Here is a 20718-nt window from a genome sequence, read left to right on the forward strand (position 1 = left end):
AGGTAACAATGACTCCTAGAAATAGATTGCATAGTGCTTTATTAACCTTGAATTTCCTCAATGCTGATGAGAAAGGAGCAACAGCTGCAGAGAGACATTGGATGACAGACAAAACTCCTGAGCTAAACCAACAGGTTTATTTCAAAGATATGTTAACCTGTTTCAGAATGGAAACCTGGATATGTCCTGCGTTGGATTACGGGTTTTGCTTTTGTTTCTGCAGGAGAAGAAAAGCTATGGATACCAACAAAATTAATAAAAATTGGATTCAAACAGGAGAAACCCCTTGATGAGGAGAAGTAAAAGCTCATCCACCAATGTGACATCTCTACAAGTTGTAAGAAAAATTTAACAATCAAAGGTTGGGGTGGGGTTCTGTCTTTGTCTTTCCAAGATAATGGAAATATCCATCTTTCAGAAATCATAAGGCCTTGGGTATCCAAATGTCTACAGCAGAAAGAAAAAAATCTATTGGTACCAATCTACAAAGGGTAAAATCTCACTGTCTAACATCTATATCTCTATCAATCTAGAAAAGTTGTGATTCCAATTCAATTATAAACCAAGCTGGCTTTGGAGATGGAATTGGCTCACTCCTTCTCTAAACCCAAGCATATTGCTAAAAGAAAAGGTTGAGAGATTCTTCAGTCCCATATCAGAAGAGCCCTCTGGTATGGGACAGAAGGAAACCAATAAAAAGGAACCATTGTCTTCAAGATTCTAATTCTCTCCATGCTTACTCTTGATTTCTTGGAACCCTTTCTTACATGTCATGTCATCTTTAAATCCAAACTTTCCAGTTTGATAAAAAATAAGTTTCCAATAGCAATCTCTGAAGTCTCCAGAAGGAAGATGGGGGCCCCAACAACAACTCTACCCAATCCAGAATGATGCCATGGTAATCATCATCATACTACACTTCTTGCCAGAATTTCAGACAATCTTACCCATTACTCTGAGACTTGCTGCAGAATCTATAGTTAGTCTAACTGAGATTTAACTATCTGAGCTTTCTCACAGTACCCAACAGAGATAATATCACCTGCTAAACAACAGGAAGCAATTCTAAGAAAACAATGCCCCTTCTCCCTAAGGTTTCATATTTCTCAGGGTTATAGATGATGGTTATAGGGTTGGGGGTAGAAGAAAATATTAAACTCAGTATTCTCCTTAAGAAAAGAAAAAGTGTCTCAAAAAAAGGGAAAAGAAGAAATGGAATGGATAGGTATAAGATATTATGGTAGATTATTGTATATACTAGTAAACAAATTTAGTAAAATGTCAGCCTTAGATAATTTGAACTGTAATTTGCACTGTTATGGATTCTTATATGTTGATACAAATGTAAACTATTTTTATATTCCTGTTTAAGATAATTTGTATATTGATACAAATACAGAACTATATTTGTTATAATGTAAATAGATTTCTACTCTTATTTGAAATATTTGTATATTGATGCAAATGTAAATTTATATCTGTCATACTTTATGTGTGTTCTACTTCTGTTTAGGATATTCTGTATATTGATATATATTTAAGATTATGTCATATTGCATATCACACTATATATTCCTACCTCTGTTATAAATATCTTGTCTATTGTCACAATTTTGAAGTCATCGTTCTTTACCATATTTTGCTTATAGACTGTTTACCTTGTTTACATGAAGCCTTAGTCCTTAGGTTATTTCGACAAATAAGACTTATAGATTTATAGTCACCTATGCTTGTCATCTCTATAGTTACATTAGTTAGGTTATCCAGATTTACAGATACATAGGCCAGATGGACAGGTAATCTTCAAACACTTCATAGACCTAGAGTATATGGCATTTAATTATCTTAGAATTCTGTTGACGTGAGACACAATTGCTCCTGGCAGGACCAATTTGATCTGGAGGGAATGTTGGGCTTCTAAGACATTTATTTCCATTTGGAAGTTTTTCTTCTTGGCACAAAATGGCATATTGGGCAAAGAACTGCCCTTGCCTCAACTGCTGACAATATGAGTGCTGTCCTTCTGTACAAGTGGGACACAAGGAAAAGTGACTTCTGAACTCTGCCAAGACAGGGCAAGATGGTCTTTCAGAATTCCTGCTTCTGAAAATAGTCTATCAGATGCTCTATGCCTGTAGCCAATTTGAATGCACCAACAATGCTCAGAAACATTAGGTGACTGTCCAGGCTGCCAGCTGTCTCTGTCTACTCTTGCAAGATTCCTGAAAGTTGCTTGCATCCATCTTCCATTTCTCAGGTACCATTATATTCCTTCTCAGGTCTTTGATAGTACTGAAGACTAGCAGTTATAGTTACAATTTAGTATATATATAATATCTTAGATAGAACATACATTAAGTATTAGATTCAGGTTCTTTAGGATAGGATACCTTTTGGAATGATCTTTGTAACATGCCATTTACCTATGCTCTAGACTTCTGTGGATTTTAGTATGTGTTTCTTGCTTGATATTGTTCGCATTGGTTGTAGTTCCATCTTATCTAGGTCATTATCCCTCATTACTCCTGTACAATATTTGATAACCATTCCTTTGTGTATAGTCTTTTATCAGGTTAGAACCTTCTTATTTAGACAAAAGGGGGAGATGTAGTAGGTAGCCATTCCAGCTTTGATCTGAAAGTTCCAATCCCTATTGAGGCTTCGGTAACTGTCATGCCTACAAGGCGGGGCCAAGAGAGGACTCTGAAGACCCGAGATCCGGATGCACCGGCTCTCTTTGTTCCTGGACCCTAGGCGCTGGAGGTAGACTGAGCAGAGTTCTCCAGAGAACACTGATGGACACCTTTCCCAGACCCTGTAACCTATCCCTTCACTTGTAAGTTACCCCACAAAATAAACCTCCCTTTTAACTATGTGGAATGGCCTTAATAATTTCACCAATACTCAACCTTTTTTTTTTTTTTTTAAAGCAATATGCTTGGGCACGTGGCAAGGTATAGATTTTACAGAAATGGATTAATTTAAGATATAAGAACTAGATAGCAAGAAGCCTGCCACGGCCATACATTTTATAAGTAATATAAGTCTCTCTGTGTTTACTTGGCTGCAGGTGAAAGAGATTTGTCCTAACAGTGGGCCAAGCAGGATCAGGAAAACTTCAGCTACACTGAGGCTTGGAGGCAATGACTCCTAACCTCTAGGACATATAACTGGATCCTGAGCTTGTGGTTTTTTTTTTTTTTAGTAAATGCTTTGAACGAAGATTGGAAAAGAGCAGGAAGCACTTCAGGACATTCTCATTCCCTGTCTCTAATTTCTACACTCAGACATTTTTCCCCAAGTTGTGGGCCATAGGTAAATATAGTAACTGACCACTGTGGAAATAAAAACATGGCAGTGGTGGACTCTGAAATCTGTGGATTTGTGAGGCAGGATACTAGTTAATTAGGGAAATGAGTTCAGTGTATGTATGAAAGGGAAATATAATCAAAGCCAAGAAATGCTAGGGCAGGTACAGAAAGGCTGAGGTAAGATAAACAAGGCCTGTGGTTTTTGTTTTTTTTTTTTTTTTTTCATATTCTCAGGTTCCAACCCCAGAATAGGTAAAAAGAAGGAAGAGGTGGACTATATTATTGGATATTTTTAGTGTGTGTGTGTGTGTGTGTGTGTACATATGTATGCACTTGTATGTGTGTGTTTGGGGAGTCAAGGCATGATGGCAGGGGTCTTCATCTCTCTCTAGTTACTTTTATTTATTTGAACAATTCTCTCACTGAACATGGAACTCACCATTGACAAGACCCCTGGCCAAGAGCTCCAGGAATCCTCCTATCTCTGCCTCCCCAGTCGTAGGATTAGAGATGAGTGTCTCTGTGCCTGGCTCTTCACATAGATCCTGAGGATCCAAATCTCAGGTTTTCATGTTTGTGCTTGTGCACAGTTTACCAGGTGAGCCATTTCTGCTGCCCTGTGAGTTATACCTTAACATCTTTTTTAGCGATTTATTTTTATTCTTTACGTGTATGTGTGTGTGTGTGTGTGTGTGTGTGTGTGTGTGTGTGTGTGTGTGTGTACATGAGTGTCTTTGCCCTCACAGTCTAGAAGAGAGCATCAAATGTCTCTAGAATCAGAGTTACAGGCAGTTATTAGTCACCAGACTGGGAACTGAATACCAGTCCTCTACAAGAGCAGTATGTGTTCTTAACTTCTCACCCATCTCGACTCAGCATCTTTAATTGCTATTGAAATATTACAGATGTGGAGAGGAAGTACATTTTGCCTAAGGAAAATTAACTCTTATTCAGTGGGGATGGTTTTCAAATTCTCAAATTTGCCTATTCCTTGGTGGTCTTTGAAGAACGTCATTATATTTGTCAGTTTACCATTGATTCAACTTCACTCAGGATGACAAAAAGATTTTATCAGTTTGTCTGAACTCTCACATATACAAATACATATTCATTTAGCAATAATACAATTTATACTGCAAGTAGCACCATATTGCTATATATGATAACTCAAGATATATATATATATAGTACATATGTACATAGTATATATGATGTATATAATATGAGAATAGATGTAATATATATGGCTTGCATAGATATTTTAAAAAATAAGACACCTAGTAATTTCTTGCTTTTAAGATAACTTGAACTTGTTGACTATAGTGTTTTTCAAAAAGAGTTTCCATCAGTTTTTGAAAATAAACTTAAATAAACCCTGAAAACTAGGACCTTTATTAAAATATCCTTCCAGATCCTCTCTTGATTCTTTTCAAAACAAAAATTGAAACTTAGTTTGACCTCTTGTACTGTGGTGTTCACCATGTATTCCAAAACTAAATTACATTATCATCACAAATAAAACTTTCAATAAAACAGCTGCCATGGAAAACTGATTTTGAATGGGGCATTCCAGTGTGTATTGTTAGCATTCACATCCGAATCAGATAAAACTTGAGCTCTTATAAAGAGCTTGGTACTCAAATTGGCAGTTTTTATATGTGTGTATTTTACAACTTCTTTGCCAATTAAATTAGTGTTATTTAATGCAATATTAAATAAATCATGTTGTTACCTAAACGGAGTTTTGACTAACATATTTTTCTATTGAGAAAAATCAAAAGTAAATATTTTTTTTTAATCAGTCAATGGCACAGGCAAGCACTTGAAGCCCACCCAAATGGACTCCTGGGGATTTTAATGTGATCCATCAGGAGACACCCTGTAGTGATTTGGCTTGACCCTTTCCTGTGTCCTTTTTTACAGTTGCCAGGTTCAGATTACCTTATGCCACAGAGGATGATGGGCCCTACTGGGGAACTTAACAAGCTCAGACACCGAATACCTGTACTCTCCTTAACCCTGTCAATGGCATGTCCAGAAAGCTAGAGTTTATGGCTTATGGGGGTCATAGGAGTTTGTTGCTTTTAAAACATTATCCATGAATGATCAGGCAAAATGGAACATGAGTGCATTTCTACTTATTTATTTGTTTTAAAAGATGTGTTTTGTGTATCCATTTGTCTGCATGCATATATGTGCAGAACTTGTAGTGTGTCCATGGAGGCCAGAAGAATTTGGACTTCATAGCATCTTAAACTAGTATTGCAGACATTTGTGTGCCCCCATATGAGTGCTGGGAACCAAGTTTGGGTCATCCGTAAGAGCAACAAGCGTTCTTACCTGCCAACCCATCTCATCAACCTGTGCATATTTATTTTTATTAAGAATTATTTTTATTCATTTTACATACCAACCACAGATCCCCCTCTCATTCCTCCTCCTGTTTCCCCACTTCAGCCTTCTCCCCACCCAAGCTATCCCTCTCACCCTCTTTTCTGAAAAGGTAAGGCCTCCCCATGGGGAGTCAGTAAAACCTGGTTCATTCAGTTGAGGCAGGTCAAAGCCCCTCCCTGCTGCATCAAGGCTGTGCAAGGTGTCCCACCATAGGTAATGGGCTCCAAAAAGCCAGCTCATCCTGTGAATATTTGTTTATTGATTACATTTGCTTTTAGACAACTTTATAACTGTACAATACATAAGGACCACTCTCTCCTCAAAATTACACCAGCCAACCTCTCTTGTTCCCACAAATCTCTCTTTCATATTCATGACTATTTGCTTTGTTTTGTGGCCTACTAATACTATCTGGGGCTGACTGTGTGACCATGGGCTTGGAGCTATCTGTTGGAGCCTGGTGTGCTCAGCAGTGGAGAGATAACTGAAGACAGTGAATCCCCCTCTCTATAACTCTATCACTAGCCTAGAGCTCAGTAGCAGAGGAAGGAGCCTCGTCACCAGTCCTTCCTTGACTTACTATCGACAGGACTGGTTTTGTGTGGGCCTAAGCAGGTAAATAATAGCTGTTGTGAGTTAATCACTGCCGCAACTGTACAGAGTGTAGAGAAGTCCATTTCATAAGCCCTTTACCTTAACGAATATCTTTTCAATAACTCTCACCACCTGTTCTGAAATAACCCCTGAACCTTGGAGGGGATTTTATTTATAGCTGAGCCTAATAAATATGGATTCTCTTCATCTTGGACAGTCTGCATATGCCATCATTCTTTCTAGGGAGAGGTTGCTCTGTTTTATGGCTGGGATCTGTCTTGGGAGATCCTACTAAAAGAGTGTTGCTTTACTGATTTAGTTACACGTTAGTAATATGTTCCCTGCCTGGGTCTACGACCTCCCAGGTCCTGGTCTGTTAGCTAGGCTTTCCCTATCAAACATGTTCATCCCTGCCCTCCCATCTCCCATAGAGAGAGCCTCAAATCCAATCAGAGGGAAATTTGTTACTCCTAAAACAAGCTCAAAGAAGCCTAAGAAACTTGCTGCAGGTCACATAGAGGGCAGTAGCCAAAATGATATACAAATCTAGATGTCAGAGTTTAATCTAACACATTAGGATGGTTATTTTTGGTATTTTGTACCTCTTTCATAGAGATTTGAATTTGTCTTTTTATTAGATTTATTTGTGTGTGTCTGTCTTTGTGTGTGTGTGTGTATGCCAAGTGTATAGATGCCCATGGAGGTTCTAAGAAGGTGTCAGATCCCCTGGATCTGGAGTTATAGCCAGTTGTGTGCCACCAAACTTGGGAAGGAAGACATGAAATCATTCTCATCAAATCTGGGCACAACAAGGACAGGAGGAGGACATTACAGAAAATACCATTTTAAACATTGGTGGTATTCTCGATTTATAAGCAGACACTTGTTAGTAAACAGTCTCTTACAGTGAAAGCTAGTTGACATTTGGTGGACATTTACTTACACAAGAAGAGCTAAGGTAAGTAAAATATTCTCATTAAGGAAAGAAAGCTATGACAAGCCTAGACTCAGGGGGGCCTCCAGTTTTTCATGTTCCCCTTATGATGGGGAAATGATTACATTCCTGACCAATAGGGAGGAATTCTTAATCTTTCCACAAAAATATTTCCGATATGTATGTTACAGCGACCCCCAAAAGACCACCTATCCCACATATAAAAGCAAAGAGCCTTTATTTTCAAACTCTGGGGCTTGGTCTCTCTGTCTATCAGATGCAGTGGTGAAAGCAGAGAGCCCAGAGCCCAGACAGGATGGGTTTTTTTTTTTATCATAGCAGAGGTTGGGGTGAGGGGATCTCCAAGGTTCAAGACTCAGACTGGCTGACATTTGTCTAGGGGTAAAGGGAATGTTTGGAATGTCAAGTATTTCCTCTTAAATGCAGGTCCCACTGGGTGGGGACAGCTTGTGGCTTTTCCTGGGTCCAGGTGTTGCCTGCCAGAACTGTGTCTGGGCCTCAGGTATTTCCCCTTAGACACAGGCCCCACTGGGTGGAGTCTACCAGAAGCTGTTGCTGGGCCTAGAAGCCTGTCGTGGCAGCTGTGTGATCAAGCTCTTTTGCCACCCATCCCCCCCCCACCCCGCCCACGCACAATGTAAATGTATATAATGTTCAGATATGCCCATCCTTAGTGTTCTCTGGAATGTGATAGGCCCTTGGTCTGGTCCAGGTTTTCACTTTTATAAAAAAAAAAAGATTTGTTTCTATAATATCTGACCCACAACTTTTTGTAATTCCAGACTTGATATAAAAGAGTTAAGTGCAGTGATTACGTTTTAACTGTTGTTTTGAGATACGATCTCGTTATGTAACCCAAGCTCTCCTGAAACTCACGGTTTTACGGCTTCCTGCTCTTGAGTGCAGAGCTTGAACTGATGAACTTGGAATTGTGTTCTCTCTGCAGGCAAGGACTTGAAAGGGTTAGCTTGGATCTATGTTTGCCTACAAAGTGCATTGGTTGAACTTATTTATGTTTATCTGAAATAGGCTTTGGAAATGCTGGTGGAGATGATGTGATGGTGGCAGCAATCGCCTTTCATTAGCCCAAGATTTCTTATGCAAAAAAAAAAAAAAAAAAAAAAAAGCCATTACAAAATTTGCAGTTTATTGGAGTCATTCATTATGAAATGAAAATTCTTTGTCAAGTACCATGAAATAGTGATAAAAACATGGCTTAATTTTTAGTTAATGGAATTTTAAGACTCCTTACCTCATAGCTCTTTATTTTTTTTTTTCTTTAACAGGACAGTAGAACAAGAAGTTGGGTGATTCATTTAATCTCTCATCTGTGAACATCAGCAGAACCGTGGTTATGGCAGGTTGTTTGAAAGTGCTCTGTCTCCTTAGTCAATTTAAATACCAGATTGGCTGCAACTGGCTTCAGCAGAACTGTGTTTGCTAGTCCAGCATCCATTCTGTCTGTGCTATGTTGCATAGCTTTGATTCTCTGTGAGTCCTGTGGCCTTCAGTTCAACCCACTCCCTGACCATCCAATGGGAATCATCACAATCCTGTACCTCATTGACTCAGTGAGCTTTCAGCCATGGCTGAATGAAACAAAAGATACACAGCAGGGATACATTTGTGCAGGTAAAAAGGGATGCTGGGGATGGAGCTGACACATGGAGAACTATACAAGACCCCCAAATTATAAATAAATAGAGTATAATCTATTAAATAATGCTTATTATTTATATAAGTAGTATGTTACCTGGATTATTTAGGCTGGTTTCTTGATTGTTTTTTAAATTACTTCCAGCAGAAAGCATTCTGTTATAAGATAAGAATGCATGGACCATTTTTGTCCATCATGAGCATTATATGGTATCTTATCTTGGGTAAGAAATTTTTGATATTTGTTTTTAAAATTTTGCATATGCTTTTTTCATCAATACTTGAAAAGTACTTTTCAGCAGCAGTGTGCATTTCTATGAGTTTTGCATCAAATGAAATTGTGATACAGAAACCCTGGGCATTCTGACATAATCCACTCCATAGCTGTGCAAATCTAGGAAGTGAGATAAGCTATATAGAAAGACAGAAAAGCTGAACAGCAATAAGAATTTGCATGGAAAAAAGACAAATGCATGGGAAATTTTTTTTATTTTTTCTCTTGTTACAAAGTTTAAGAAAAATATAGAGATAAGACCTTATCCTTGGAAAGAATATGCTTATTTCTTTCTTTAGTCCTATTGTATTGTTTTAAATACCACAGTCATTAGGCCCTCAGAAGACTTAACCTGTTGAAATAAGATGGAATGAGACGGAATATAATAGCAGGGAAGTATTTGTCCAGTGAAAGGGGTGCTGGAGATGAAGCTGACACATGCAGAACTATATAGCACCCACAAAACTGTAAATAAATAGAGTATGGCATACATGTCCAAGAGATAGCAAGGCACTAAGAAGGGTTTTCAGCAAAGTGCTAAGTGGATCCCATTCATAGCTTTGTACTCCAAATCTTTAGTTTTTCAAACCCACGTATCAATAAAGAATAAATATTACTGTTTTTAATGATCTATTATTCAAGCTATTTAAAAGACTCTTGTTACAAAGTGACATTCATCCCCAGCTTGGCGATTGATTAAAGGCAGTCCTCAAAATTGCCTGGGTAGGTTTGTGTTAGGGGCAGTGTCCACCAGAGAGCTGGTTTTCAGCTTTGATCTTTGGTCACTAGCTACATGTAAAGCAGCTTGAGATGTAATTCTTTAGCTCAGAGCCATTCTGTTTCCTAAAGTTTCTGTTCTGAAATGAACAAAGTGAGAGGGTTCAATGACCCCCCTCCTGAGTTTCTAGAATGGGTTTTCAACTGAAGCTCAGCATGTATGTAAATTGGGGAAGGGTGAAATACCCTCCAGAAAACATGGGGCATTTTCAGACTTACTTCTTAACACTTAGCTGCAAAGTGTTGAGTCTGTGGTTGGTGCCCAGCGTGCTACCTCGCTGTCTCGGTCTTCCATTGTAAATTGTCCGTCTTTAATAAGAAGGGTCATTAATTTTTATGGAAAACTGTTTAGCTTTTAATGAGAAAAATTGTATTGATTGAACATATGTCTCTCTGTGTGCCTGTAAAACGAAAGGTGATAAAACATATCATTGCCATGAAGACCTTTCATGATTGGTTGGGTTACTTGTTGTATTGAACCATCAATTAATGTTTATTAAAGTAACTTCCAGAGTGCTAACTAAATCATGCACTCCATCATAGCTATTTGCCACCTCTATATGTTCAGCCTTGAAAGTAACTGTGCAGAACCATCTGGAAGCTTGTGCTGAGATGCTGTTTTATGCTCCAAGCATAGACACTGGAATTATTACCCTTGACTAAAAAGCTAAATTGTCTCATTACAAGAATTTATGAAAGTATGTAGGTTTCTAGTGTTCTCTAATCTACTCTTTATTTTGTTTTGTTTTGTTTTTGAGGATACCCTTTTTTTAAGATTTATTTGTTTGTTTGTTTGTTTGTTTATTTATTTAGTCAATGTTCTGCCTGCATGTATGCCTGCACTCCAGAAGAAGGCACAAGATCTCATCATAGATGGTTGTGAGCCACTGTGTGGTTGCTGGGAATTGAACTCAATACCTCTGGAAGAGCAGCCAGTGGTCTTAACATCTGAGCCAACTCTCCAGCCCTAAGGATACTCTTAACATAGAACAAACACTTCTTAAGGTGCACTTACCTGAAAAACCAGGTACATATATATATTTTTAAAGTATATTTAATGAAATCACAAGCTTTGGCCTATATTTTGGTGAATGTTCTGATAATGTCACATGTGATATGAGAAGTTAACATTCTATGAACACTTTTATTGTTGTCTAAATTTACTCTATCAGACAGTCAGAAGCAAGCAGAGTAAGCTGTGTATACTGTATCGTGTTACCTACATTAAGGCTACATTTACCATTGTTGTTAGGTAGGACCACATTCTATTTCAGTGTGTGTGTGTGTGTGTGTGTGTGTGTGTGTTATGGCTCAGAAAAGGGCTAAAGAGCTTACCACAGATATTAGTAAACCCTGGAAGAACTCACACAGTCTGTGACCTACATTTGGCAAATTAGAAAGCATGCAAGTTTTTCTCTCTGTGTTTTCAGACTGCTTTGTTTTCCCAATTTGTAATGTTCTGCTATTTAGACATTATGGTACCTTCATGGTTGTGATCTAATTAGGATTCCTCCTAAAAGAACCCACCCTTTCCCCTCTTTCTACTGTGGTTAATGTTCCATTATAGGTGTTTGTGCTGCTGTTCTCCCAATATTTAAGCAAATCATTCTTTCAGTACCTTGTGGAGGGGGAAATGCAAAAGCTCATGGATCAAAATGCACCATAAATTTGTTTCCAATTTACATCTTCCCATTGCTGCTGACAATGGATATGTTGTTGTGTCCTTATTGCTTACTTCATTAGTGTTCCTTCGTGCGACTTTTCTATAAACATATTCCAGAGCAAAGAGTCTGTGGCCATTAAGGCTGCAATGCCCTAAGCTCACTGAGCCTGTTGATAGTCATCCCTGTCTTTCTTATAATGCCCTGTTCCAGCCTTCATACTTTACATACTTCATACTTCACAAATTTCTGGTAATGCTTTATGACTGATGATTCAGAGTAACCAAATAGAAGAAGCCACAACTGTCAATCGCATAGAATAATCTGCAAGGTCAAGTTTCCATTCAATGTTCAGTGAGCTGTGGAAATCATCCAACCTTTGGAGTATATTGATAAGATGGTATAGATATCAACCACGTGAAAGTATTCATTTCTGCCACACTCCTTCTGCTGCATTACATGTATGGGATTATATAGCTGTCATGTTTAATGTGTTTGAGCTGTCCCCTCAGTGAGTCATGTTATATATAGTCTGGGCATGCCTTACAGGGAAAAAGAGTACCCATAAGTTAGTATGCAATCAGAACCTGTGTTGACTGAAGGATGGGAACAGTTTTTCCCTCAGATGATTTGCCTTGGATGATTTGGCTATGACTACTTGTAATAAGAAACAAGGGTCCTGGCCATAGAGCTTAAGAAAATTCTTACCCTTGTATCATTGTATAGTGCAATTATATAAAACACAATTTTAAGGAAAAGAATGAATCAAAATCGTTTTGTGCTAGACTTTTCAGCATTGCGGCAAATACTTGACATAAAAGTGTAAAATGAGGGTGGACTTATTTTGGCCTATGATTTTAGAGGTTAAACATCATTGTTGCCTGGTTGACATTTCTGGGCTGGTGTGAAGCAGAATATAACAGTTCAATATAGGGGGAAAGAATGTCTTACTTCATGGTGGCTGGGATGCAGAAAGACAGTATGTACTGGTGACAAGATACTCTTCAAAGGCGCACACTGGTGACCTAGTTTCTCCAGCTAGGTTCTACCAACTACAGTCTCCAGCATCTCATGTATAGTACTATTAGTACTGAACAGCGCCTTAAAGACCTGAGTCTGTGGAGGCAGCTGCTGGTGATTGGCTGTCTGCTGTCCCTCACTTTCTGGGTCTTTGTGACTGCTGCTCCATCCATCAGCCTGTGAATAAGCTTTCCCTGTCTTTGGTTAGCTTCCACTGAGCTCAAGCATGACTTCCTCTGTAAAGTTTCTTCTGTTATTTAATCCTTCTTTCTCCTTCAGTTAATTGTTGGATATACTGTTTATCATCCTGGACTATATTCTAATATTTTGTCCTTTGTTTCCTCTCATGATGATGAGCAATTTAAATGTAGGAAATACTTTATCATTGTGTCTAAGAACACTAGATTCCTATAACACTGGGTTGTCATTTAAAATATGTTTTCACATTTCACTGATGGACAGAAACAAATAGATTATGTTCTATGCATGCATAGAATGTGTAATGATCAGGTCAGAGTAACTGTCATACATGTGACCTCAGACTTCACCATTTATATATGCTGAGAATATTCTGTATCCTATAAAATTCTTTGTTCTTCATTATCCTGTAAAATATTTACATAGTGTAAAATATTCTACTGTACTTTAAAATATTTAGAATTTATTTCTAAATTGATTTATTTTTACTGTCCATCTCTACTAATGATAACAGATTTTTGGTAGGAAATTATTTAAAGGAATAAATGAGAGAAAACTTCGAGAACAGGATTTCAGATGTTAAGCCATCTTTAGAATTAACAGAGCAGAGACATGTTAATAAAAATGACAGTACAGTGTGGAATTATGATAGCTCCTGTCTAAAAAATTATGATCTAATTTTTTCACAGAACTTAAAAAAAAACTTTAACCAACTAAATGCATGTTGTCACAATCACTCACTAGCTGTTCTTTGAATTCACAAGACAAGTAGCACTTTGCTTAAATTGAACAGGGATTCAAACAATCTTAGACTATGAAATGTCTTCATAACAGTAAACCAATTATTAGGAAATAACAAGTGCACCTTTTCATCTTTTAATCAATGCACAAATATCCATTATTACTCATGAATGACGATTGAGATGCTGGACTGCAAACGATTTATGATGTAGTCCTGAGAAATTGTTGGATGGCTAGGGTGGTAATTTACCTTTCATTTCTGTTTTAGATTTCTAAGGCAGTTATTCCAGGCTAAAATTTTTGTGATATTCTTTATTTGAATAGCCTGCACGACAAAATAAATAGTTTGTAGAAGTTACCAAAGTAAGAAGTGTCATCATTTAGACTTACATATTTGGTGGAATTCTGTCCTCTGTGCAAGACATGCTCTGGTTTTCCTAAATTTTTAGCACTTCTGATTACTCAAGAGCAGCAATAGATGGAGCTCATTTTTTTTTTTTTTAAAGTTCCATCGTGGAGTGGGGAGGATCTTACTGTAGACAAATTGCTAAATGGTCTTATTAAATAAAAAACAAAACAAAACATGGAGCCAGATATTGGGTTGAAAACTTGAGAGATCAGAGGAATAGGAAAAGTCACAAGCCAACCTCACTGACACCTCAGCTTCCAAATAGACCTACTTCCTGTATACCCACACCAGTGTTCTGCTATTTCATTTGCTCTGCCTGTCCAGCTACATAACTTCCTCTTCCTGCCCAGCTCTGTCACTTCCTGTCTGTCTGTACAGACCTCCAGACTGCCATGGTTAACTAGTGTTGGAGTTTAAGGTATGTGCCACCATGCCTGGCTCTGTTCTCAGTGTGGCCTTGAACTCACAGAGACCCAGACAGATCCCTGCCTGTCAAGTGATAGGATTAAAGGCATGTGCTATCATTGCCTGACTTCTATGTTTACTATAGTGATGGGCTTTTTCCTCTGATTCTCAGATAAATTTTACTGGGAGACACAGATAAAATATCACCACATCTTACAGCGCCCCCCTCCCAAAGGTGTATAAGCAGTTTAACAATTACTAGGAGGGAGGAAGTTTTTTTTCAATGATTCACCCACCCAGAAGTTGCTCCTGCTTCTCTTAGTGATCCCAAACTAAATTTACTCCTTAACCATTCTAGATTTTGGTACAACATTTCTTCCGCTTGTTGTTGGTGCCCTATCTGGAGTGAACAGCTGTCTTTTCTTCTCTTCAGGGAAAGTTCATATCACAGAAAAATCATTTAAACAAAAAAACCCCACAAAAAACACACAAAAAAAGGAAACAAATTTAAAAATTGAAACAAAATATACTGCTACCATCAGACTCAGCATGAAATCATTCTCACAGGATGGGTAGTTGAGATAATATAACTTAAACTATTTGAAAATAAGTAAGGTAATGTGTTACTACATAACAAAATTATGAAATATTATTACAAATAATTAGGAACTCATAGACTACAATTTCTCATTTAGAATGACAAACCAAATAATACACATTGGCCTATTGAACAGAAAGGAAATCACATCTCGGACTAGAAACCTACCAACTACCTTGGACTAGTGAGGACATAGATCTTAGAGGAAATCTTACTAGGACCACATTAGATAGAAAATAATAATTCTTAACTGCATTCTGAAACATATCTTTATACCTACAAGCAAGTACAGCTCTCACCCTGCACCAAGGAACTGTTTTTAAAATTTGTAATTATTTACTTATTGCAGAAAATGAAGACAATTATAGATAATCACAACTGGTCAAAATGCAGAGATCAACTGGTTGTGGGGGCCCAGAATCGATGGATGTATCTATAACACAGCTCTTGCACCTAAGGCTCAAAAAAACAGGAAGGAAGGGGAGGCTGGAAGATTGTAAGACATAGAGGATCAGGAACTCTCCTCTGAGACTGTGTCTCCTAGAAAGAACAGAGAAGTTATATCCATGGTACCTCAACAATATGGCAAATTAACAAGGTCTGAGCAAGGAGACATGCTGCTTTAGAAAAAGAAAACCCATGGGGTCCCACCCCTATACAAAGAACTACCAGAATCCAATGACTGCTTAGAGATTGAGAATGTCTTTCCCAGGGAAGATCTTAACTGGTTATCTAATACAAAGTAATCAGTCCTGAAATCACATACATACAAGCAATACTGAACAGACTCAGCCTATTGTATTTATATATTTATGCAATTAAATACATATGTAACAACAAATAATCAAAGAAAAAATACCATCGACTTGAGGGGGGACTAGACTGAAGAAAGGTAGAAAGGGGAAATGGTGTAATTATATTTTGATTAAAATTTTTGAACATTAAAAAAACACATTGGTGTATATGGAGTAAGTGGGAAGTGTGAATCCAAATTTAACAGCACAAGTCTACTGAGTGTTGTAAATTAAAAAAAAAAAAACATAGTAAATGGACTGTGTGTACAGTGCTCTTCAATGGGCAAAACAAATATCTTAAAATTGATAGTTATCCACATATTAACATCTTCATTTGAAACTTAAAGGAAAATATTTGAAATAAATATCACAATCTCTTGGAAATATAACCACGTAATTACCTGTGATGATATATTATATACCCTAATAAACTTGCCTGAGGATCAGAGGACAGAGCCAGCCTCTAGATTAGACACAGAGGTCAGGCAGTCGTGACACACACCCTTAATCCTGTCACTGAGGAGGCAGAGACCTGTCTGGATCTCTGTGAGTTCAAGTCCACACTGAGAACAGAGCCAGGTATGGTGGTACACACTTTTAATTCCAGTACTGGGAAGCACACACACACACACACACACACACACACACACACACACACACCATTAATCCCAGGAAATGATGTCTGGGCAGAGAAAGATATATAAGGTGTGAGGAAACATGAACTCTCTTTAGGCTGAGGATTTTGTAGAGGTAAGAACTAGTGGCTGGCTGCTCTGCTTCTCTGATCGTTCAGTTTTCACCCTCATATCTGGCTCTGGGTTTTTTATTAAAAGGCCACCTAAGATTCGAACAACATTACCCATGGAAATTGAAACAGAAAATAATATGTATGTATGAATGGGAGCTTTCAGAAAACACCACAATTATGAAATGGCAGCAATTAAATTTGTTCATTTCTAGAGAGTACAGAAAAGTTGATCAATGAAAAAGCAGGGAAGTAGACACCAAATGAATGGATGATAGAGAACAAAAAGAATCTGGGGCTTGAGATATGGGCCAATGTTTAAGAGCACTTGCTTCTCAATCATGAGGAGCAGAGTTCAGATCCCAGAAACCACATAAGAACCCAAATGTCACTGTAAATACTTGAAACCCAATTGTGACTCTGCAGTTATCACCCTAGCTCTGAGGTGAGCAGAGACAAGAGGTCCACCTGGGATTGCTGCCTTGAAGGAACAGACGAAGTACCCTCTTCTGTCATTTATGTACAGGCAGGTGAACATACACACACACACACACACACACACACACACGTCCTTATATGCGAACATGAGTGAACTCACAACACAAATCTAACAAAAGAGAAAACAAAGAGATCAAATAATGTGGAACTTAAGATAATAGAAAAGTATTTAGCTACTTTACTAATAAATGCAAATTAAAACATTTTAAAAACTTTCACAGAAGAAAAAAAGTGATATAGACTAATGACTTCTTTATTTTACTTCCTTTTATTGGAAATAGATTTTGTTTTCACATAATATATCCTGATTACAGTTTCCCCTCCCTTCATGCCTCCCAGTCTCCCTCCACCTCTCCCCCATCCAGATTCACTCCCATTCTGTCTCTCACTAGAAACAAACAAGCTTCTAAGGGATAATAACATAATTAATATAATATGATAAGATAAATGAAAACAAATACATAGTAATTGAAAAAGTAAAAACCGACAAGAAGGAAAAGCGCGCAGAGAAGACAGAAGACACAGAAACCCACTCGTTGGACCCCCATTAAAAACATTAAACTAGAAACCATAATACACAGGCGATGGTCCTGGTGCTGACCCATGCAGGCCCTCTGCATGCTGTCTCGGTCTCTGTGAGTTCATATATGCTGTTTTTTCATTAAATTCAGTAACTGCCCCTTAAGCAACCGCTGTCCTAATCGGCAATTGCGACCCCACAGCTATCAGTAGTGATTCCCAGCACTGGCTGTAGCCAGGCAGGAATTCTGTTCCCTCAGGCATCAGCTGCTAAAGGGAACTTTATCTAGATCTCTATTCTACTATAGAACTCAGAATTCAAAGGTTGAAGTGACATTCTGCTCTCTCAGAGAGGCTGAAGAGCATGTAGCTAAACTTCTCTCCTAGCTTGCGTCTCTCCCAAAACAGGGCCTCCTTCTGCTCAGCCCCCACTTAAGAACCCTAGCTACACCTGGTTCCCCACTACCACTTCCTGTCAGCTAGTTGCTGACTCAGCCTCTTGACACCAGGTTAGCTTTATTTAATCAAACAAACATGGCACATCTTTGCATCATTAAACACATGTTCCACAGCATAAATGAATGTAGCACATCTTAAATTAATATTACACAACACATATGTGCCTCAGTCATGCTTATTTAGATGGCGTTGTTTTCTTGGTGACATTCTCTCGTGCTTTTTTTCTGCCTCCTCCTCTACATGTTTCCCATACCCCTGAGGGGAGGGATTTGAGGGAGACATTCTATTCAGGGCTGAATGTTCCAAGGTCTCTCACTCTCTGCATAATGCCTGGCTGTGGGTCTGTATTTGTTCCCATTTGCTGCAGAAGTAAACTCTGATGGTAGCTGAGCAAGGCAAGGATATATGGGTATAGAGGAATGTCAATAGGAATCATTTTATTGCTGTGTTTGTTGGGATTTTATACAGTAGCAGTATTTGGTTTTACTCTAGGTTCCTGGGCTATCTAGTCTCAGATTCTTGGTCACCTAAGCAGCTTTGATCATGGGTCACATCTCGTGGAGCAGGCCTTTAGTCAAATCAGTTATTCATTGCTTACTCCCACAAGCTTTGTGCCACCATTGGCCTAGCATATCTTGCAGGCAGGACACCATTGTAGATCAAAGGTCTGTAGCTAGCTTGGTGCTTACATTCCTTCTTTGATAGCATACAGAGTTCCTTTCTGCATATAAGGAAGAAGGGTCTATGTGGGCAACAGACTGACTTCTCCAGGTTCCATGAGTGGTGTAGGTGTTATCTTCAGCAATAGGGCCTTGCCATCAGTTTCTGGATAGCAGACTATAGTCTTGGCAACAGCCTGGGTTGTTTGGAGATTCCCATGGGTTCTCCAAACAGGAAGCTTCATTTGGTGACAAGAGATGTCCAGTTGGGAATCTGTCACCCTCATTATTTCATTTAGAATGCCTTCATATATGCATATATTTAGGAAGCTTCTGCTGGACTAGATTTCCATACCACCCCTCAAATTGCTCTTAGTTTTAGCTGTCTCTCCCTGTATTTCTTCCTTTATCTGTTTCTTCCTACCCCTGCCCACTTAATGTTCCCATTCCAGTCTCACCCATCCATCTATCCATAACTATCCTATTTCCCTTTCCTAGGGAGATCTATCTGTTTCATACTAGTCCCTTACTCTATACCTAACCTCTATGATTCTACAAATTGTAGCTTGATTATCATTGACTTAACAGCTAGTACCCACATATATATAAGGAAATATATAGCATATTTGTCTTTCTGATCCAAGTTACCTCACTCAGAGTAAATTTTTCTAGTTCCATCATTTACCTACAAATTTCATGATTTCATTTATTTTAACAGCTGACTCCATTGTATAAATGTATTACATTTTCATTGTCCCATTTTTTTTTTTTTTTTTTTTTTTTTTTTTGTGAGGGACATCTAGGTTGTTTCCAATTTCTTGCTATTCTGAATAAAGCAGCCATGACTGTGGTTGAGCAAGTATCTTTCTGGTAGGATGAAATGTCCTTTGGGTATACGCCCAAGAGTGGTATAGTTGGGTCTTCAAATAGATTGACTTCCATTTTCCTGAGGAACTGCCACACTGATTTTTATAGTGACTGTTCAGGCTATTATACCCAGAAAAACTTTCCATCTCCTTGTTTAGGTTAAGAAAATTTTCTTCTGATTTTGTTAAAAATATTTTCTTCCCTTTTGACCTGGGTTTCTTCTCCTTCCTCTATTCTTACTATTCTTAGATTTGGTCTTTTCATGGTGTCCTAGATTTTCTGGGTATTTTGTGCCAGGGTTTTATTTTTATTTATTTATTTTTTAGATTTGAGATTTTCTCTGACTGAGGTGTCTGTGTCTTCTATTGTGCCTTCAATGCCTGAGTGTACCAATAGGGAGGGGCTGTGGATAGAAAAACAGAGACAAAAGACAGCGGGTCATTCACCTCAGCAGAATGCGGAATGTTGATTGAAAGAGGGAGGAAACTTTAAATACAGGTTTACAGCACAATGGGAGAACCCCAGAGGGCAGAAGTTCGCTACAGAATGTTCTACATTCTAGCATCTAAGCTGTTAACTCCCAATTCGCAGGATACACAAACAAGGAACTTCCCTTAAGCATTCAGAAGGGTGGATACCAGCAGGGAATTATCATAGGGAGGACATCTGGTCAAGGTCAGCAAGCAGGCAACGGCTTTACTCAATATGGGAGGAGACCAGGGCCCTACACCTGAGATGTTCTCTTCCATCTCTTGTATCCTGTTGGGGAAGCTTACCTCTGAGGGTCAAGTTTCTAAATCTTTCTATTCCAAATTTCCCTCAGTTTGAGTTTTCTTTATTGATTATATTTCTATTTTCAGGTTGAACTCTTCTAATCATTTTCTTCCATTGTTTGTTTGTGTTTTTGGAGATTTCTCTAAAGGGTTTATCCATTTCCTCTTTAAGGACCTCTGTCATACCAATGCAGGCCATTTTCAGTTCTTTGTCATATGCTTCAGCTTTATTGCAATAATCAGGGGCCTAGTATGGTAGGGTTTCTGGGCTCGGATGGAGACACATTGTCCTGGCTAATTTTGATTATGTTTTTTATGCTGTCATCTAGCAATCTGGGTTTGGTTTATTGTATCTAGATACCGATATCTGCTCTTATCTTTGTTGGGTGGGTGCTTCCTTCCTTGGTTTCT

General features: G+C 38.3%; 1 long non-coding RNA gene across 1 annotated transcript; it reads left to right on the forward strand.

Moving 5' to 3' along the window:
* Positions 1 to 300: 300 nt before the first annotated feature.
* Positions 301 to 13939, forward strand: LOC119089225. Its single transcript, XR_005093098.1, has 2 exons — positions 301 to 337; positions 8541 to 13939. It is a non-coding gene; the product is annotated as an uncharacterized LOC119089225 (long non-coding RNA).
* Positions 13940 to 20718: the final 6779 nt, after the last annotated feature.

This window comes from Peromyscus leucopus, chromosome 17 (genome assembly GCF_004664715.2).
Source record: "Peromyscus leucopus breed LL Stock chromosome 17, UCI_PerLeu_2.1, whole genome shotgun sequence".
Lineage (NCBI taxonomy): Eukaryota > Metazoa > Chordata > Mammalia > Rodentia > Cricetidae > Peromyscus > Peromyscus leucopus.